Consider the following 16846-nt stretch of genomic DNA (forward strand, 5'->3'; position numbering starts at 1 on the left):
GCTCTATTGTCATCTCATGTTCCTTGGGAGACTTATTAGCTGTAGCTAAATGGCACTTGTTAGAAACAAAAGTTTTAACAGTTGGAATTGTAATAGTTTCCTTTCAAAATAATAATATAGAACTGCTTTCTTATAGATCTCATCTGTCAGTTCAGGTGCTGGGTGTGGATGAATGATTTCCTGCTGCTGTATGGGGTGCCCAGGAGAGAAGCAGCTGGATCACAAATCCACGCCCTCAATTCAAAATGTTTTCTCTGGGCTGTATGACTGGTCACGGTTAACAGAGGCTCATAGGGAGCAGCAGAGATGTGAAAGCAAATGGGACATTGAATCAGTGGCTTCTACAGAATTTCCCTTTCCCTTTACTAGAGACCTACTGAAAAGCTCTGCTGTAAGCCTTGGTCTTCTTTTACATGTCCAAATTCTTCATGTTGCTTTGATAATAAAGATTTCATAATCTCTGGAGTTTAGTAACTGGTTCTGGGAATAGCAGGGACACTTAGGTGGTAGATGTTGGATTAAACTATTGTTAGATTCCTTAACACAGCTGAATTGGGGCCCATTTTTGCATCAGTGTTTGTTTTCTCTGTCCACAGTGTTTTATTAGGTATGGCATGTTCCTCTTTGTTGGAACCAAATAGCCCAACCAAATGTTGGACTCGAATTTGAGTAGCTTGTGAGGGACCATGTTCCCTGATTGACAATCCCAGGAGTCAGCATCCTGTGCCTCATTTGTCTGGGATCTGGAGGATTATGGCTCATCCCTTGGAGGACATAAACCATCTCCACTTCCAGCATGAGTCTCAGTTGCCCTGGAAGGAATGTGCCTCTCCTGATTGATGATCTGAGGCCTCTCATTGTCCCTGGGCCCCTCTAAGCTGAATTTTATCTAAATTGTCCTATTAGGATTCAGTTATAGAGAACAGAATCTGCTGCAGCTGTTCTAAGCAGAAAGGGATGCTTTGTAGGTTATTAAATTGGCTACAGAAAGGGAGAGGGTCTAACTCAATGGTAGAGTTTGGGCTTAACATGCACAAAGTCCTGGGTTCAATCCCCAGTACCTCCACTAAAAGATAAATAAATAAACCTAATTACCCTCCCCCCCCAAACAAAAAAGAATAAAAAATGGGCCCCCAAATTGTTAGAAGGACTCAAGAGAAGACACTGGGATGTGTCTAAGGTGAGGAGGCAGACACTAGGATGAATTCTCAAAGCCTTGCTGCCGGACTGGTTTGCTAAAGGAGCTGCTGCCCCATGGTCAGGATGCTGCTTCTGCTAAAGCAGTGCCAAGCCTGGGGCCATCCCACCTCTGCTCTACCTGCTCTAGCACGAAAGGTGCCACGTGTCTGGCCTTTCTCGCAGTTCAGTTGGTTCTACATTCTGGTCATAAGTGCCTGTGATCAGCAGAACTTAAATCACATCCAGAACCCATAGCTGTAAGGCAACTTGGGGAAACTGAAAGCTTTTTGGTCACTGCAGTATCAGGAGGATAGCACAAGGAGATCGGAGCAAATGTTGGACATTGCGGAGCTACAGTATTTGCCGCTACCAAGAGTCTATATTTAAGTCAGATCAACCCAACTTATTCCCCTAATTGGTAAAAATCCATCCAGACTTTTTTTGGCATGATGTATAGGAAGCAGGTAGCCAGACGTATTTATATAGATTGGTACACTGTTTTCCCTTTATCTCTGCTGTCATGTTTCTACTTTTAAACAAAATCATTAGTTTAATGAATAAGAAATAGCTAACATCTTTTGTAGAGACTTCTGTGAAAGTTGGTGAAATATGTAACATAGGTTAAAACAGTATCACCCAAGCAGATGACATCGCGTTAAGACAACATTATTTACGTTAGAAGATTCTGTTCTTGAAGATATGAAGTAAAAATGAGCTTCGTAGATTAATTGTTGAGTTGTGTGGTGAGGGGCGACTTGTTGGTACATTCCCTTATCTGCGTTTCTCTTTGATAACGTGAGACGTATCAGGACTGCTTTTCATTTGGGACTCAGTGAGGGGGCAACCAACCCCTGTGTTTTTGTTTCATTTGTATTTTACTCGTTGGGTTTTTGAAACGTTCTAGTATTCTTACCTTTCCTTTAAAAAATTCCTTTTTTCCTATTGAAAAGGTGGTTTAATTAGAAGACTCTCATTAGGCTCATTTTATTATTATAGACTGTCTTTGTGCAAAGGATATAGACAAATCATATTAAGGAACTAATAGGTTTCTAATTGATCTAAACGAATAAGTGGCTTTTTTTTTTTGCCTCCTTCTTGTTCATGCTGAAGCATCTTCTCAGTGAATTACATATTGACTTTCCAAATTGGATTTTATAAGCAATGCTAAATGGTAGTGATATTTTCCTTTATTTGTCTGAAGAACTGATCTAAGTGAATGCTTATTCTCTTTTAATTATTTCAGTCACGGACTCTTCATTAGTATAATTCCATCCCTGCTTGTTTGATTGTTGGGGCACTGGTTCAGCAATTCTCATAATAGGCATTTTCACTTTTGCTTTTAAAACTGTGGATAATTAACGTTTTAAATGTCCCATTCACTGAGAAATTCATGCTGCTGCAAATCTCTTGGCTCTAAGATATAAAGGTGAATGAAAATATCATTGTTGTATCATTTAATGTACTGCAGAACAAGCCTTGCACTTCGAATTCCACTTTGGCAAGGAAGTGTACAACATTTTCAGTTTTTGGAAAAGCCTGGGATTTTCTATGCCAATCCCTCTTACAACATGGTGGTAAAGTCTTTTATATCCAATAGTGTCAGATTCCTTTCCCTTCTTTTTCAGTTAGATTCTTTAACCTCTAATGGGTGAGAAATAATTAATGTACGTACACAGATCAAAATAATGTAATACATTAAAGAACAGTAGCGAAAAATGGCTCACAATGGGAGACAACATTACATAATGGTTAAGGAAATGGGTTGGAGTCATTAGACGTGGGTGCTGGACTAGCTCCACAACCTACAGGTTGGATAAGTTACTTAACTTCTCCAATATTCATTTCCTCATCTCTTACACGGAAATAATAATACCTACTTGTTGTGAGGTTGTTGTAAGGATTATATTAGATAATATAACCAAAGCACTTAGCATGCTATCTGGAACAGAGTAAATAATTAATAGATTTATTTATTATTATGGTTGATACACTTCCAGGCAGACACTGAGTTTTCAAAAGCTGGTGGAGAGGTTTTTGTATATGATAGGAGGGAGCTCCAAGTGCCTGATTTGTTTTCTCCTACCTTCCCATTTAAGAAACCTTGAAGAATATGGAAAACTGATATTCAGCAACAATCTGCCTTACTTGGGAAGGACTTCCCACCATAGGAAAGCTATATAATTTTCTGGAAAAAATTACCTAACTTGATTTAATGGGAGTGGAAAATCTGAATATTTCAGTAACCATGGAGAAATGCTCCTCACTCACCAAATGACTCCCCGTGCAGAGAGTTATAAAAGGTGAGTTTTTCAAGTTTTGGAAAAAGATAATTCGTATTTTATAGAAACCGTTGCGGAGCATAAAGACATCATGCTAAAATTTTATCAATTAATTTATAAGAGTAGTATAATAATGATATAAAACTTGATAAAATTTTTGAATACTTGAACAGAGATTTCGATGCAGAGATGATGCCATGATTGAATATTATTAAAATAACTAATTCAAAGACATTTAATATTAGGAGAAAGTGTGTAATGTAACTAAAAAGGGAAGACATAACTTTATACTCAGCAGGATCCTTTTTGTTAGCAAAAATATAAAAGAAAGCTAATAATATAAATATTAACAATAGTAAAATCTGGGTAGTACACTGTGGGCCACTTTTGCTTTCTTCTTTGGGCCTTTGTTTATTTTCCAAGTTCTCTACAATGATTATGTATTATTTCTATACTTAGAAAAAGAATGTTATTCTAAATGAAAACAGTGACTATATCAAAATATAGGCATGAAGGACATAATAAAATTGATAATGTTTATGAAAAAAGAATTGTTAAGCAATTTCACATGGCTAAAGTTGTCCTTGGAAAGCTTTGAGAGGTTTCTCCTCTAATTTTTCTTTTCTTCATTTTCTATTTTATCCCTTAAAAATTAAAAAAATTTTTTTAGCACATGACTTTTATGTACTAGAAGCTGTGGAGAAACCTAATTTGGAATATACAGGGTTCTCTAGGTGATGACTTTTATGTACGAGAAGCTGTGGAGAACCCTAATTTGGAATATACAGGGTTCTCTAGGCGATGTTTTCATGTTTATGGGCTTTCTGTTTTAAATTTTTGTCTGCCTGCCATAATGTGACAAAAACGAAGAAGGCTGGTATACTGAAAATTCAATAGAAAATAACTTTTATCAGAAGTTTAAGGTAGGTACATATGAATTCAATAAATTAATTAGAAAATACTGTTAGACACACAAAAATAGTTTAATATGGCAAACAAGAAAATTTTATATGCTAACTTGGGTTTTATGTTTCCAAACTAACAAACTGAATTTAGAACCATAGAGGTAGCTGTCTGCACACAGTAGGTGCTTGAATAGTACATGAAAAAATTTTTGTTTGAAAATTTTATTAATTTATATTCCACTTATCTCATTCTCCAAAGAGATTTTACCTGGATGGATTCTAGAGTATTCATTCTCCCTTAACATAATATTCTCTTCACTACGTAAGATTATAACTTTCTCAATATTCTACACTTTAAAAAATCCATTTATATTACTTGAGTTTCAAAATGTATCAATTAAATATTAGTAATAAATATATTAATTTTAGCTATTTCTTTGCTGAGAGAAAAGAAGAAAACACTGTGATTATTTATAAATAATAAATATAATAATAATATATTCCTAATATATTAATACAATATTCAGATTCTGAAATTATTGTGAAGGGCAAAAAACACTTCAGATTTTAATACCCCCAAAATCTTGATTTTTAAAAAATTTAACAATATAGGTATTTCTGGTATTGTAAATATTCTTCTATAACATGATTTTAGTGATTAAGTATTATTGCCTCTGATGACTGTGTCAATTTATATACAGTGAAAATTTAGATCTTTCAAATAGGTTGCTGGTATTATAAATAACATGGTGATAGAATTTTTCTATTTCTCATTAAAGAAATACAAATTTCCTTAGAGATATAACAAAAATCCTTCAATTTATCATCAGGAAAGTATGATTTTAAAATTATTTATTTTATCTAAAAACAAAGTGTAAAACAGAAAACTTGATTTGTGTGATACTTATTTTTAGGTATTTATTTTTATAAATGTATAGACTGAAGGAAGAGATTTGAGGGATATAAAGGAGAACTGATTCGAAGGTACAGCAGAGAAACTACAGAAAGACTAACTGGAAAGAATAGTGTGGTAGGCAGACTTCCAAGACGGCTCCCAGTGATCCTACCTACTGGGATTCGTGCCCTGGTGTAATCTTCTCTTCTGAAGTGTGGGTTGGACTTAATGATTTAGTCCTAGACAACAGACTGGCGGCCACTTCTCTGACAGAGTTGAAAGATCCTGTGGCTTCTGTGTTTGCTAGCAGCTCCTCTCTGTTGTCTTCTTGGCTCGCATGCTTTGGTGAAGCAAGCTGCCATGTGGGAGAGGCACACGTGGCCAGGAGATGAGCGAAACCTCCGGCCAATAGGCCAGCGAGGAAGTGAGGTCTTTAGCCCAACAGCCTGTGAGAATTCTGCCAACAGCCCCTGAGCAGTGAGCGTGGGAAGTCCGTCCTTCCCGCGTTGAACCTTCGGATGAGACTGTACAGCCCGGGCTAACTCCTTGACTGAGAGACCACGAAGCAGAGGGTCCCAGTCAGCTGCACCCAGAGTCATGAACTGTGAGACTGTGAGATCAAAATGTGTGTTGTTTTCAGTTGAGTTTTGGGGATCATTGTCATGCAGAAGTAGGATGGAATGTACATTTGGTAAGAAAGAAGGGGCAAGGATGGATTCAAAGATCGTGGAAAAGAGACTTATACTGAAGATCACAGGAAACGTAGCAGCTTTTACTTTTTTAGTTTTTTTTTTTTTTCAATGGAAGTACTGGGAATTGAACCCAGTACCTCACACATTCTAAGCATGCACTCTACCACCAGGTTATACCCCACCCCTTTAGGTATCTTTAGCTGAATGAGTAATAGTGACTGAATTTTACTTTTACAATTATTTTTAATCCATTAAAAATCACATTGTATAGAAAAGTTAACAAATATGGAAAAGGTTAAAGAAAAAATAAAAATCACGTATAATTTTACCACTTAAATATAACTATAACTACTATTTTGGTGTACATTTTCCAATCCTTTCTCCTTCTCTACAAAAGCAGGATTATTCTCTAACAGTGTTTTACAAGCTGGCTTCTAACCTAAACACGTGTTACATTTTCCATTTCATATTCTTCCACACGTCTCCTAAAGGGCTGTATAGTTGCCTGTTGTGTAATATACTACAGCTTATTTAACCAAACCTCTACTGCTTGGTACTTAATACTATATTTTAATACATGAAATTTGGGCTATCCCAGAAAAATGAAGGTTGGGTGGAGGACATTTGTGTTTTGTTTCGTGCTTTGCTTTATCTCACAGACATAAGCGATCAACTTTCAGAGCTAAAGGAGGATGTGATTTTTAAAGCCAGTTTTGCCAGACAAACAGCGCAGTACTCTCCAGAACAATCTCATCACGGCCATTTCTGTGCACTGTTAATTGAAAGGGCTTAGATAGTAACCAAGTAACCGACTAGTGGAAATAAGCTTGGGAAGCATTAAAGCATTAAGCATCTATGACCTACTTATTTAAACCAAGTCTTGGACTCCAGGGGAAAAGGGAGGCATCGTTTGAAATGTAGCTGTTACAACAAAATAAATGTTATGAGAACATACCTGCCTCTGTTGGCCTTACCAGGGCGGGCTTGAAGAATCAGGCTGCTGACCTGTGTAGTGGGAACCAGTGGCACTAGGACCCGCCGGGACATGTGTTGCGACTGTGGTTTTCACGTTTGATAGAGAAGTCGTGTCCATGGGATCTTTTCTTTTCTCTGTTGTCTGAAATCAGTCTCAAAATAGGGGCTGAAACATTAAAAGAAAAACCACGTAACAGAAGTTTCCAAATAACTATCTTCCTAAATGTCTGTATTTTGTTGGTTTTTGGCAAGTCATTTTTTGTTTTTGTTTTTTGTTTTTTTCAGTCAAACTGGAAGTAAAATTGCCAGTAACTTAAAAAATACTGAGTTCAGGGTCTCCCTTCCCACTGCTTGCCTCCAAATATATTTTATTAAACATGAGAAATGAATTAACAAATTATGGATAGTGATGTATCTGATGCAGAGTTTTGTTAACCCCTTCTCCAATTTCAAGATTCTGTTATTTTTATGATTTCATTTGTAAGACTGGACAGTTACGAGGTGACTTCTAACCCCAGAGTTAATGATTTCCATCCTCCTCTGACCACGCCTCAATCCTAATGAAACCTCTCCTTCTCTGTCTGCTTTCTAGTGAGCTGACTCTGTGTCCACACAGCTGGCTGTGCTTACTCTTTCAGACGGGATACTGGAGTTTGAAGGATCTCAAGGCACTTCTCTCATACGGAAAGGTCTGGACCCTACGTCCTAGGTCAGAAGTTCTGCTTTTGCTCTGAGAGCTTTGAAATGATAGCTTTGTTTAATTGGTGCTCTACACATATTGATTGCGAAACATTGGATTTCTTCCCAGAAAATGTACTTTATGAAGTGAAAAGGTTTTGAGTTTTATCTATATCTGCATGGGAGAATTCGTGCGGCTTTGAAGGAGTATCAGAGCTCTGACCGCATCAGAGCTCCCACAATGCTACACACAAAGTGGAGCCGGTCTTGCATGTCTCATCAGCAGGGAGATTAGATGTGCGCGTGTTTCTGAAAAGATTTTTCAAGCTGAAAAACAAAGCCCACGTATTTGAAGGTGATAGAAAGAAAGAATAGAAAAGGAAAATTGAAAAGGAACATTCTTTCTCCCTAATTAGCCTAGAAAAGTTGCTGGCTTTTTAGGAAAAGAAAAGAAAAGAAAGGAAAAGAAAATGCCAGGTGGGCAGATGATACAGAGGGATTCTTACAAAACTCATTTTTGATATGTTCCATTGCCAAAGAGAAGAATCTCTTTCTGTTTTTTTTTCTTTCTTGTCTTTCTTTTAGTTTTCTTTTTTTGGAGGGGGGAGGGTAATTAGGTTTATTTATCTAATTATTTATTTTTTAAATGGAGGCACTGGGGATTGAACCCAGGACCTCACCCACGCTTAGCATGTGCTCTGCCACTGAGCTGTACCCTCCTCAAGGAATGTAAGTAGTTCTTGAACTAAGAAAGCATATCAGGCCTTGGGAACTTGCCTTCCCTTAAACCCTACTCCTTTGACAATCCAGTGAGATCTCAGAATCCCAGACTCCGTACCTAGCAGGGCGGTAACCAAGCCACGCCACATACCTGAACATCATATGCCTTTCTTTCTCTTCTGTTCCCTTCCGCTGGATTACTTTTATCCAAATATCCATTTTTTTTAACTTTAAAAAATTATTGAGCCCCTACCATGTAAGGCTTGTATTATATCACAAGCAGGGGACATAAAGATGTGATTCCTGCCCTCAGGGGCCTTAACACTAAGACCCAGTCCTAACTCTAGCAACAACCCTTAGCTCTGGACAGGAGAGGCCCTCACTGTCTGTGCTAGACATCGTTCTCATAGCTCGAAAGCTTGCGTTCTTTTTCACCAGACATTCTGTTAACTGCTGTCTGTAATTTTATTAATATTTCTCATCACCTGATTTAAGTTGTCCTTTCTGCCTCTCAGTACTCATTTCCATGACTCAGACATTTTTTTCTCATCTTTATATAATAATGTGAAAAAATAATATGTTTCACTTAAGTAAAATTTTTTTTTATCAGATAGGGGCTTAATCCTGACAGTATTAATTTCAGATTTATGTCTTAGTAAGTTCATGATTCCCTGAGGACATAGTAATTGAAAATCTACATTTAAAATCTAATTTAAAGTTTAAAAATAAGAGATACAAATGTATCCTTTGCTAAGAGATCCCCAATTGCTATAAAGGGAATTGTGGGTTCTTAAGTATTTGAGACTAAAAAAAGCACTTCTATCAAATTCCAGACTAGTAAAGTACAAAAATTATAAAGTTATTATACGCATAAACAAGGGTTGAGAGAAAGGCGCGTTTTAAATGTAATTGTGATGGTTAATTTTATGAGTCAACTTGACTGGGCTGCCGGGTGCCCAGATATTTGGTCAAATATTATTTGGGGCGTTTGTGTGAGGGTGTTTTTGGTTGAGATTAACATTTGAATGGGCAAAATAAAGCAGATTGCTCTCTAAAATGTGAGTGGGAACCATCCAATCAGTTGAAGGCCTGAATAGAACAGAAAAGGCCTACCCACTCCCAAGTAAGAGAAAAAGTCCCCAGCAGACTGCCTTCAACTTCATCTGTTGCCATCAGCTTTCCCGGGCCTGCGCCGGATGGCCTTCAGACTAGAACTGCACCATCATTTCTCCTGGGTTTCCAGCCTGCCAATCCACACTGCAGATTTGGACTTCCCAGCCTCATTCTTACATGAGCCAGCTCTTATAATAAATCTCTTTCTATATATATCCTACGGGTTCTGTTTCTTTGGAGAATGCTAACATAGTAATGTATGTGACTTTTGCTAATAATCTGCTTATTTTAACGCTTCGCACAGTGCAGAGGCTCAATAAGTAGTTGACTAATTGATTTATTCATCACTATGCTCATAGGTTTCACAGTCAGATGGTTCTGGACTCTGGCCCTGCGAGCTGCATGACCATGGTCAGTTCTGGGCCTCATTTTCTCCATCTTTAACATCGGGATAATAATAGTAACTATCACATAGGGTTTGGTGCGAGGATTAAATGAGACAGAGGCAGAAAAGGAAAGCATAAATGATGAACACTCTGACCACTGACAGCCATTCTAGCCCTTCCTGGAAACCAATATTCCTACTTGCCCAACTCGCGGGGGGCCAGGATGTGGTTGGTCTGCGGGTGCTTTCAGTAAGGACAGTGCCCTATGTGGATTTCAAAGTTCTGCGATGGGCCAGTTCAGCCTTCCCTCTCTGACGAAGCTAACAACTTCATGTTTCTCTTCCCATCAGTCATAGCTGGACAATACTCTGAAAATACTGCTTCTGAACTCTTGTAGTATGAAGATTGATTTTTTTAAAATATAAAGCCTTTTCATCATTTGATCAATTGAGGGCACACAATGACAAAAACTTCTAAGGATTCGGGGGGACTTTAAAGTAAATTTGTAGAAGAGACTCAGATACTGCCCAAGGCCCCCGTGTCCCTCAGGAACAGGTTGAATCAAGCTGGAGCTCCACTTCCAGGGCCCGTAGCAGGCAAAGTGCTCCCCACCTTTCCTAGAGTTTCCCCCTCTTTAACTCCTCGTGCTTCCCTTTACTTCCACGTTCTTTTGGTTTTGTTTTTGCTGTTTGGGGTGAGCCCTGGGCCAAGCCCTGGGTCAGAAGCTCCTTAACCATTTCCCACAAAAAATTACCCATATACAGAGTTTTATGAGTGTGGTAATTTTCCTGAAGAGCTGAGGTCCCATCGTTCACCGTGCAGCCTGGGCCATCGTGCTGACTCGACCCCTCTTTTTTCTGCTCGGGGAGGGGGGCCTTTCACAGCCAGGCTCCTGCTGTGACCCCTCCCCTTAGTTATGTGCCACTCCCCAGCCCCCCATGATTAGAGTCTCCTCTGACAGTTCTCCCCATGTGAGACCCTAGTTCAGCCTGCCTGGCTTCTCCAACCTGTCTTACGTTCTGTTACTCATTAGCCAAACATCTAAGCATTTGTGTTAAACGGTAGTACCCATGTGTTAGGCATATTTTTCATAAGATCCACAGGCAAGTCTTGATCTGTGTGTGTGTATTTAGGGTCTCCTTATAATACAATGGTCGAGGGGCCCAGAACCCAGAACCCAACAGATTGAGGACTGCTTCCACAAAAATCTCTCTACTACCAGTAAACCTTACGGAGGCATTGCCTATGGATTTAATTCTTGTCTGCTCTTGTCTCTTAAGTTAACAAAAACCTCAGATTTACCCCAGTTAAGAAAAAAAAATTGTACATATTTATATTTACCCTAAATTTTCCCCACTTAAACTTTAAGCATATATCTCCTTTATTAAATTCCACATCTTACTGACCACATTCAATTACACTTCAATATTGTATAGACATTGATCGTGCATGCCTTTGGCTTTGACCATTCTGTACTGAACAACACTGTTTTGGCCTCACATTTTAGCTTCCAGCTCTCTCAGGACACCATTGTGGGAACATTACAGTCAGTATTTCCCCCTCATCCACCCACCCTGAGGCCAATACCACCCGCTAATGGTACTGATATTCAAAAGGGGGGCAACTGCCCATTTCTTCCTCTCTGATTGTTTAAGAGAAGATACTGACGTGGTATTTTAAAAGTTAATCGAGAGTCTTCTAGAAGAGGTTGTTTTGTGGTAAAGAAAGCTTGGGGATTTCAATCTTTTCTAATCAGTAAACTAAGATAGTATCTATTGGACTGCCAATTTTTTCTAAAACATTTTTTTTAATTGAGTTATAGTCATTTTACAATGTTGTGTCAAATTCCAGTGTAGAGCACAATTTTTCAGTTATACGTGAACATACATGTATTCATTGTCACATTTTTTTTTTGCTGTGAGCCACCACAAGATGTTGTATGTATTTCCCTGTGCTACACAGTACAACCTTGTTCATCTGTTCTGGACTGTCAGTTTTTGTAAAACAACCAGGCACTATTTGGAACTGGGCTGGGGGTGCAGCACTGTTTTTACTTTCCTCTTCATTATCACTGAATCCTTTTACACAAAGTTTCCCTCCTCCCAGGAGAAAACGTCATATATCACCCAACAGTTATGCTCTGGACCAAAGAGAACAGTGACTACTGGTGTGGGCAGAGTCAGCATCCCCAGGGAGAGAGGTTTTGGTTTAAAATTCTAATATTCAGAAAATGTCTATTGAACATCCACTATGTACATGCAAAGTGCTATATACCTGGTACAGGGAATACAAAAAAGGGGCAGAAACGTTCCTGGTCCTCAGGGAGCTTGCAGTTAGAGTCTCCACAGACAAGATCAGCAAGTCAGAAGACAGTTATGACACACAGCAGGGAGTGGTGACTTCCCGAGGGGCAGAGGGAGCTGATGGGAACTCAGAGAAAGGGGGAGTTCACCCTACTGGAACCAGGGATGATTTCACGGGTGGGATTTTAGTAGCACCTTAAACAGCGGCCAGCAACGGGTCGGAGAGAGTTTGAGGCACAGATGGAGAAGTGGAGGATGGTTATGAGAGCAAGTAGTTGGGTGAAGCAAAGCAGTGAAATTTCAGCCTGCCCAGGTCGGTTTGGTCTGATCAGGATCTTCAGTGTCAGGCTAAGGAGCCTCAGTTGCCCCTGATTCTTCCCCAACCTCCTGTAGTTCTAGCAGGCCCTAATTTCATAACAGCACGTGCCCTCATGTGTCCTGGCTAATCTGTTTACATGCCTACGAATACCAATACCAATACCACGCTTTATTTATTTATTTATTTATTTATTTATTTATTTATTTATTTATTTATTTATCTTCCTACCACAGACACCTGTGCCACATCTCCCACGATGTGGAAGCTTGGGAAATGTGGCACTAACTGAAGCCCGTCTCAGGTTTTGTTGTTTTGTTGTATGGATGTCGTTCATTACCTGAAAACACACCACACACGCATGCGCACATACACAGTTTCATAAAGAAGCATATTTTGAAGGCTGTCTTTTTCCTCTCAAGGTTATTGATTCTTGATCTTCTTACTGAATTCCGGATCCATTTTGGTATGAGTTTCAGCTTTAACAGACTGTGAAAGCTGTCGTCAGCTTGGTGGTCACATTTCATGTTTTCAATTTTGGGGGGCAACAGAGTGTGAAAGATTGGGATTCTCAGTTGCCTCAGAAAAGGCAGGTTACTGGCAGCATTTACTCTAGCAATTTAAATGGAAGATACCTATAGCTACAGATATCTATGTATCTCCATATATACATATATACACACACACACACACGTGTAGATTTTGATGGTCTCCATTTTCTACAGAATAAAGTCCAAATTTTTGCACGGCATTTAAGACCCATAGCAGTTTGCCCCAAGGAGCCTTCTCAGCTCGTCTTCTGCAGCTCTCCCCTGGTGTCCACATTTCAGCAGGGAGAACTCCTCCCCTTCCTTGGGCTATGCCTGTCTATTTCAAGTCTCCTATCTTTGCCTGTGCTGTTCCCTCCACTGTGTATACATTAGTGACTGTAACAGATCAATTCCCAAACCTCAGGGGCTAAGTATGATTAAAGCATACTTATTTGTGCTCAGATAATGTAGAATACAGTCACCGGAGGGTGGCATTTCTCCATGTGTTTCAGGACCCAGGTTTCCTCTATCCCGTGGCTGCTCTATCTTCACACCATGACTCCCAAGGTCATCCTAGTCATTTCTAGTCTAACCAGCTGGAAGGGAAAGGGCATGAGGGGTCAAGGGCTAAATGGACCAGACCTGGAAGTAACAGATGTCACTTCTGCCCACATTTCATGCGTCAAAACTGACACATGGACATGTCTAGCTACAAGGGAGACTGGGAAGCATAATTTAACAACATGCCCAGGAGAAAAAGGAAATTGTTTTTGGTGACTTGCTAACCAGTGTCCTCCACAGTCTTTCCTTTTGGTCACATATCATCTGTTCCATTCTCTCTTCCTTTCATAGAACACATTCTTTTCCCACAGGAGGCAACCCCAAGATGCATGGAGTCAGTGCAGCAGTACAAAGTTCAGAATCTTCAGATGACATGCATAGTGTCTGGATGGGGCTCCTTGTGGAGATCTGTGAATAAAAAGGTGAAGCTGTTCATCCCTTCTTCCTCTCAGTATACGATGGTGGATCAGAGATGTGATAGCTACAACAAAAACTCTCTTGGGACCAATATCATATGATATTGTTTATATGTGGACTCTAGAAAAAAAAAGGATACAAATGAAATTATTTACAAAACAAAAACACACTCACAGACATAGAAAACAAACTTATGGTTACCAAAGGGGGAAAGGGGTAGGGAGGGATAAATTAGGAGTTTGGGATTAACAGATACACACTACTGTATATAAAACAGATGAACAAAAAGCACCTACTGTATAGCACAGGGAACTATATTTGATATCTTGTAATAACCTATAATGGAAAAGAACCTGAAAAAGAATACATATATATATATGTGTATATAGAATACAGAATCACTTTTCTGTACAGCTGATGCATTATAAATCAACTATACTTCAATTAAAAAAACTCTGTTGGAAAACAAAAGAATGGAGGACATTCAGCAATTACAAGTTACTTAGCAATACAGTTCACCTAGAAATTTAGAAGGTTTTTGATCTGTTAGCCTCTAGTCAGTTCTATGTACCAGTAAATATATTCAAAGCTCTGCCCAGATGCCATGCTGCAGTCTTATTTATTTGCTTCTTTGCCCCCATGCCCTTCTTTCTCAATTTAACGATGGTTACCTTGAAAACAGTAGATTTGTGAGGTGGCCACACCATTAATGTAACCTTTGTAACAACACTGAGGTTTTAAAATAATTTAAATGATTGATTCCTACTGACTGCAGATCATGTTACAAGGAGTAATACAATATTGAGCTATGTCACCTTCCACGTGCACCCCATGTTCACTGCTGCATGATTTACAATAGCCTAGATATGATAATAACTTAAGTGTCCATCGATAGATGAATAAAGAAAATGTGTGTATATGTGAACAATTGAGTACTATTCAGCCATAAAAAGAAGGAATCTTGCCATTTGCAACAATATGAATTTTGACCTTAAGGGCATTATGTTAAGTGGAAAAGTCAGACGGAAAAAGACAAATCTCATATGCTCTCACTCATATGTGGAATCTAAAAAACTAAAAACAAAAATGTGAACTCATACATGGGAACAGATTGGCGGTTACTGGAGGCTGAAGGTGGAGGTGGGTGAAGTGGGTGAAGGAAGCCAAAAGGTACAAACTTCCAGTTATAAAATAAATAAGTCATAGGGATGTAATGTAACCACACTGTCTATTTCAAAGTCGCTAAGAGAGTAGATCTTAAAAAGTTCTCATTGCAAAAAATTTTGTAAGTATGTATGATGAGGAATGTTAACTAGACTTGTGATCATTTTACAATATATTATGTTACCCATCTGAAAAAAATCATCTTCAGTAAATTAATACGCACTTAGAAAATCAAATGGTTACAGGTAAAATATAGCATATATAACTTTCATTTTAAAATACAAATTTTATGAAAGTTTAAAAAATTTTGAGAATTCGGGTAAGGCTATATCTTGAAATATAATGAAAAATATTCTTTACTCTGAAACAATGTCAGAAAAGAATACCCGAATTCCTCTAGAACAACTAGTTCTAGTTAGTTATCCAGTTGCTATTTTTTGGTAAAATGAACAAGAAAACACATTTACAATTTTATATTGCAATCTTATGTCACGTAATTAGGATTGAAGAAATATTGTTGACATACACATTAGGTTGACCATTACTTATATTTTCCAAAAACAGTGTTCTTTCACTCATTTAAATTAAAAAATTAAAGAACACCTTTAAATCTTATTCTAATGTTCTAAAAATGTTCGAAAGTATTTTTCCTAACTTTTAGCACTGAAATCCATCCCAATGCCCTTAGCGTTAGTTATCGTAACCAAGTGTAATTAGTATTTTGTGGTTTTGACGGCTTATGGGACTTAATTATATTTGAAGGTGTGATGAGGCAGCCCCCTCTCTCCGTTTGTTTACAGGGTCTGAAATCACACTTCTGTACCACGGACACATTTTCTCTCTGCAACACCAAAAGGTAACGTACTCTTTAGAAAATATATGCTGACAGATGGGAAGAAGAATTTTCTGAAATTCAGCTTGACATACTGAACAAACATCATCCACATCTGAACAAGTCACTCTGAAACTTGGCTGTGCTAAAAAAATATTCACAAAACCTATCTGAAAGTTCTCAGATTTCAAAAAACCCCCCCAAAGCTTTAAAGTGAGGTAGAATAAAGCCAGTCACATCCCAAGAATCTATCTAGTTATGTTACTAAATTCCCTGTAGCAAATAAGATAATGAAACCAGAACTTATGAGGGGACGAAACTCAGTAAAATGAACATAATTCTTCTAAGAGCCTATACCAGGAACCCTTGGACTGAAGACGTGTGATGAAAGAAGGCACCACTATAATACTGGCTTTTTAAGCCTAGGAAAAGGAATTTCAAAATGAAGCCTGTAATTCCAATAATCCAATGTACTTCCGAGAAGCTTGGATGTTCCAAAGTAGGATTTGAAAAGATTAAGTTCTAATAAAGTGACTGCAAATGAAAGAGGACAGACGATCTTGCTAAGGCTGCTAGTAACCAAGCTTCCTGAATCTTCGAGCACTGTTTTCTTAGAAAAGCCTGATTTACAAGGCTTTTATTCGGACTCTTGAAAGTTGTTAGATGTCCAGTTGTAAGAGAAATTCCACATTATTTCTGGAGCTTGGATTTTCAGCACATCCTTCAGGCATGGAGTTTTTCTGGATGCGAACATCTCTCGAATGAAGGCAGGGCCCTTCTGCCGTCTGTCCAGCGGCGGCGGGCGCTTGGGAGGCCGAGGCAGATGCACTGGTCTGCGGTTCTCCGAGGACTGGCCTGGCCCTGGGATGCTTTTTTTCTGACTCAAATTTATCAGCATCAG

At 38.6% G+C, this 16846-nt stretch overlaps 1 pseudogene; it reads right to left on the reverse strand.

Moving 5' to 3' along the window:
- Positions 1 to 15770: 15770 nt before the first annotated feature.
- Positions 15771 to 16635, reverse strand: LOC102506312 (annotated as a pseudogene).
- Between the last annotated feature and the right edge of the window lie 211 nt (positions 16636 to 16846).

This window comes from Camelus ferus, chromosome 13 (assembly GCF_009834535.1).
Source record: "Camelus ferus isolate YT-003-E chromosome 13, BCGSAC_Cfer_1.0, whole genome shotgun sequence".
NCBI lineage: Eukaryota > Metazoa > Chordata > Mammalia > Artiodactyla > Camelidae > Camelus > Camelus ferus.